Genomic DNA, 4582 nt, shown 5'->3' on the forward strand with positions numbered 1-4582 from the left:
TGCTTAGGTGCCCTTCCATTCGTACACCACTGGGGCTTGAGGAAGAAGGTATTGGTTCTTTTGGGAAGACTCTGTCCTCACAGGAGGAATGGGAGAAGGAATTCGAAATCCAAAGGATGGGAGAAGCATCCCCTTGCTTTTGCTGTTTCTAATCGCCAACGCTGCTAGAGAAAATCCGGGCATCGTCCCAGGGGTCTGCGCAGAACTTTGTAGTTTCTAAACTTTTCTGAGATGGGGGCGGGTAGAGGCATGACTCCCTTTCTTTGGGAACTCCCTGGAGATTATAGTGTTAGGGAGATTCCCCTTAACTGGTTTCACAAGGCGGGACTGACCTGCCTGGATAAGGGACGCCCAGCTGTTTGTATGCATGACGGCAGGTGAGCCCTCTGAACGCAGTGCAGACTTGGGGTGATGAGAATCGCCTCACAGGTCCCGCTCTGTCCCCACACGTCCAACCCGTGAGGAGTTGTGTTATCCCACGTAATCCCACAAAGAAGAGGTGACAAGAGTTGGGTTTTTGTGCCTTAGCAGGTGGAGTAGGAGAAGGGCTGCCAGAGGGGCACCTGGGTGGCTCAGTCAGCCGAGTGTCTGACTCTTGATTTCGGCTCAGGTCATGATCCCAGGGTTGGTAGCGGGATCGAGCCCCACGTTGGGCTCCATGCTGAATATGGAGCCTGCTTAAGATTCCCTCTCTCTTCCTCTTTAAAAATAAAATAAAATGAAGTCAAATAAAGTCAAATAAAATAAAATAAGGAAGGGCTGGTAGAACAAGCAGCCAGCGTGGCACAATGTGTCCAAGGAATTTACAAAAAATCTTTTTTCTTTTCTTTTCTTTTCTTCTTCTTCTTCTTTTTTATTTTTTAGCTACTCAAAAATCTTCATTTTTTTATGTAGCTTTCTGACTCGGTGCTTGTGCCTTCAACACTTGCACAATGATTTTCTGCTCCTCAATAAGGAAAGCGCGCTTGATCCTGTCACGAACACATGTGGCACGCACGAAGCCACCACAGGCCCTCCTGACCTGTTGTAGACAACCTCATAAGAACTTTAGGTTTCACGGCACGAACTCCCTGAAGCTGGCCTGCACACACGCCACATGCAGATTTGGGGGCTTTCCCAACCTCCTTGGTATAAGGGTAGAGGATTCAGTCAGTTAAGCGTCTGACTTCCGCTCAGGTCACGATCTCCCTTTTCTTGAGTTCGAGCCTCGAGTCAGGCTCTGTGCTGACAGCTCGGAGCCTGGGACCTGCTTCGGATTCTGCCTCTGTGTTTCTGCCTTCCCCTGCTCAAGCTCTGTCTCTCACTCTTGCTCTCTCAAATATAAAGAAAAATTTTAAACAATTAAAAAAAAATAGGGGCGCCTGGGTGGCTCGGTCGGTTGAGTGTCTGACTTCGGCTCAGGTCATGATCTCACGGTCCGTGAGTTCGAGCCCCGCGTCGGGCTCTGTGCTGACAGCTCAGAGCCTGGAGCCTGTTTCAGATTCTGTGTCTCCCTCTCTCTGTGACCCTCCCCCGTTCATGCTCTGTCTCTCTCTGTCTCAAAAATAAATAAATAAATAAATAAATAAATAAATAAATAAAAAAAAAATAAAAATAAACAATTCTATTACCACGGGTTCAAGAGAGCCTAGTTTTGTTAGAGGCTGTCTACGACGGTATGTCAAATGCTGGACCATTCTGAATGCCGACGGACAGACGCTGTCCCGGTAGAGCAAAAAGGTACAAAGGGTCCTATTTCTTTGGATACCTAATAAGGAGGACAAAGGTTGTGGTATGGCTCTCAAGTATTCAGTCAGCTAGTTAGTCAAAAAACGTTTATTGAGTACTTGTTATGTACTGGGCGTAGGGGCTAAAGAGATAAAAGGACGGTGTGTTTTCTGTGTGCACCAGTCAAGTTGAGGGCAAAGGCAAGTACATAATCAATTATAAGGCAGAGAGTGGAAGATTGTATTTCCCCCAAATGGCCACAGTGATTACTCTAAAATATCATATATTACTAAAAAATTTGAGGTAGAGTAAGGGGACCAGATCAGGAGACATTTATGACTGAAAAGATATGTCACTACACTCACAGATTCCAAGGAGGAATGCCATGCCCCATGGCATGCCATGCCACAAGGGATGACCCGAAGAAGTGCCAGGATCAGTCAGGAGGCAGAAAGGGGGGAAAAAGTGAAAAAGAACCTCCACTGTGGTTTCACAGGGAAAGCATCAGCGAGGCAGGGTAAGTGAGCTTAGGTTTGGCTACTTTGAGTAATTTCGGTGAGGCTCTGAGGCACAGGGACTGTCCCTAGTTGTCTGGGAAGTGACCCTGGGGTGATGAGGGCATGGGGCGTAGTAGCTCGGAACATGACAGACCAATAAAAACGTTGATCGTGTGTGGGCTCTGGATTGGTTGGTTTGAATTTGAATGGTGTGCTTTGTGGGTCAGCAGTTCACCATCTCCAGGAATCGGTTAACCCTGGGAGGGGCAATCTCTCTGGGGTTGACAAGGCCCCAGACGTCAAAGCATTGGATTACAGAAAATAAAAGACGTGGTTCATAGAGTGATAGTTTGGGTCCCACATGTATTCCAGAAGCCTGCCACTCCTCCATCAAGAAGGGGAATCTATGTCCTTGTGCCTTGAACTTGGAGGACCCTTGTGCCTTGAATAGATTGTGGAAGAAGTTAACACCGTGGCTTCCAAGGCTCGGTCAAAACCAATATGGCCTCCGTTTGGCTCTTTTTCTGTTGGGATACTTGCCCTGGGAACGTAGACGACACCACGTTGTGAGGAAACCCCAGGCACAGACAGAGGCTGCATTTCTGATTCTGACTGAGAACCCCAGCTGAGGCCCCAGTGAGACTGTGCCAGACATTGGGCATGTGAGTGAACATTTAGATCCCAGCCCCCAGCCTTTGAGCCACACTGGCTGATGCCAACTGGAGCAGAGGTGAGCAGTCCTCTAGGAGCCTGCCGGAGTGCAGATTCATAAGCAAAATAAATAGTATCATTGTTTTCAGACACTAGTCTTGGGGTAGTTTGTTGCAGAGTGGTAGATCAGTATGCACGCCGGGTCGCCAGGTCGGGGAGCACAGGATGTTTTGGATACACATGGGGAGGGTGGGCCAGGGATAGGGGAGGAGGCAGGTCAGAAAAGGCATCCCAGAGATAATAACGGCCACATTTGAGAGCTTACTATATGCCCAGGCACTATTTTAAGGATTTTATGTGCGTTCAAGCTGTTTTTATTCCCAACACTTCTGACACCGAATGGGGGACTTTGCCTCATACCAACCAATTCTTTAACTCTCTGGACAGCAGAGAGTTCCGATCTGTTCCGATCTGACACTGCCTGGAGTTAGTGCAGACATCGCAGGTGAAGGGGTCAGTCCCAGAAGACTGCTTCCACCACCTCACCCCTTCAGACACTCATTACAAGTCCCGGGTTGCGACCCGTGCCTCTGACCCGCCAGCTATACGTGATCCCCTTCTCGTGTTTCATAATTTGTTAGAAGGGCTCACACCCCTCAGGAAAACACTTCACTTCTTAATTTTACCAGTTTATTATAAAGACTACAACCCAGGAACAGCCAAGTGGAGGAGATGTACAGGGCAAGGGGTGGGGGTGGTGGAGGTTCATGGAGCTCCATGCCCTCTCTGGGCATGCCACCCTCCCAGCACTTTAAAAAAAATTGTTTTAATTTATTTTTATTTACTTTTTAAAGTTTATTTATTTTGACAGAGGAGGCGAGAGATAGAGAGGGAACACGGGTAGGGGAGGGGCAGAGGGAGAGAGAGAGAGGAAGAGAGAGAGGAAAACAGAGAATCCCAAGCAGGCTCCACTTGGCCAGCACAGAGCCAGATGTGGAAGAATCACTTAATTAGCAGAAACTCAGGTATGGAAACGGGCTGGCTGTGAATAACTAAAGCTGCTCCCATCTCTCGAAGTTCCAAGGATTTTATATTTTCTTTTTTAATTTATTTGTAAAAAGTTGAAGTCCGGTGTTTTATGCTAGTTTCAGGTGTACAATTTCGTGATTCAACATCTCCATATAGTACTCAGGGCTCATCGTGGGAAGTGTACTCTTAATCCCCTCTACCTATCTCACCCATCCCCCGCCCGCCTCCCCTCTGGTAACCACCACTTTGTTCACCACAGTTAACTCTGTTGTTTGGTTTGCCTCTCTCTCTTTTTCCCCACCCCCTTTGTTCATCTGAGTGAAATCACATGGTCTTTGTGTTTCTCTGACTGACTTATCTCACTCAGCATGATACCCTCTAGCTCCATCCACGTTGTTGAGAATGGCAAGATTTCGTTCTTTTTTATGGCTGAATAATATTCCATTGAACAGATACTCCATCTCCTTTACCCATTCATCTATTGATGGACATCTGGGCTGCCTCCATAATTTGGCTATTGTAAATAAAGTTGCAAGAAAAAAGGTGTATGTATATCGCCTCAAATCAGTGTTTTTGTATTCTTTGGGTAAATACCCAGCAGTGCTATTACTGGATCGTAGGGTAGTTTTGAGGAACCTCCTTACTGTTCTCCACGGTGGTGGTTGCACCAATTTGCATTCCCACCCACGGTGCATGAG

General features: G+C 47.3%; 1 pseudogene; it reads right to left on the reverse strand.

The window, feature by feature from the left end:
* Nucleotides 1-886: 886 nt before the first annotated feature.
* LOC107180310 lies at nt 887-1676 on the reverse strand (annotated as a pseudogene).
* Nucleotides 1677-4582: the final 2906 nt, after the last annotated feature.

The sequence above is a fragment of the Panthera tigris genome, chromosome B2, assembly GCF_018350195.1.
Source record: "Panthera tigris isolate Pti1 chromosome B2, P.tigris_Pti1_mat1.1, whole genome shotgun sequence".
NCBI classification, from domain to species: domain Eukaryota; kingdom Metazoa; phylum Chordata; class Mammalia; order Carnivora; family Felidae; genus Panthera; species Panthera tigris.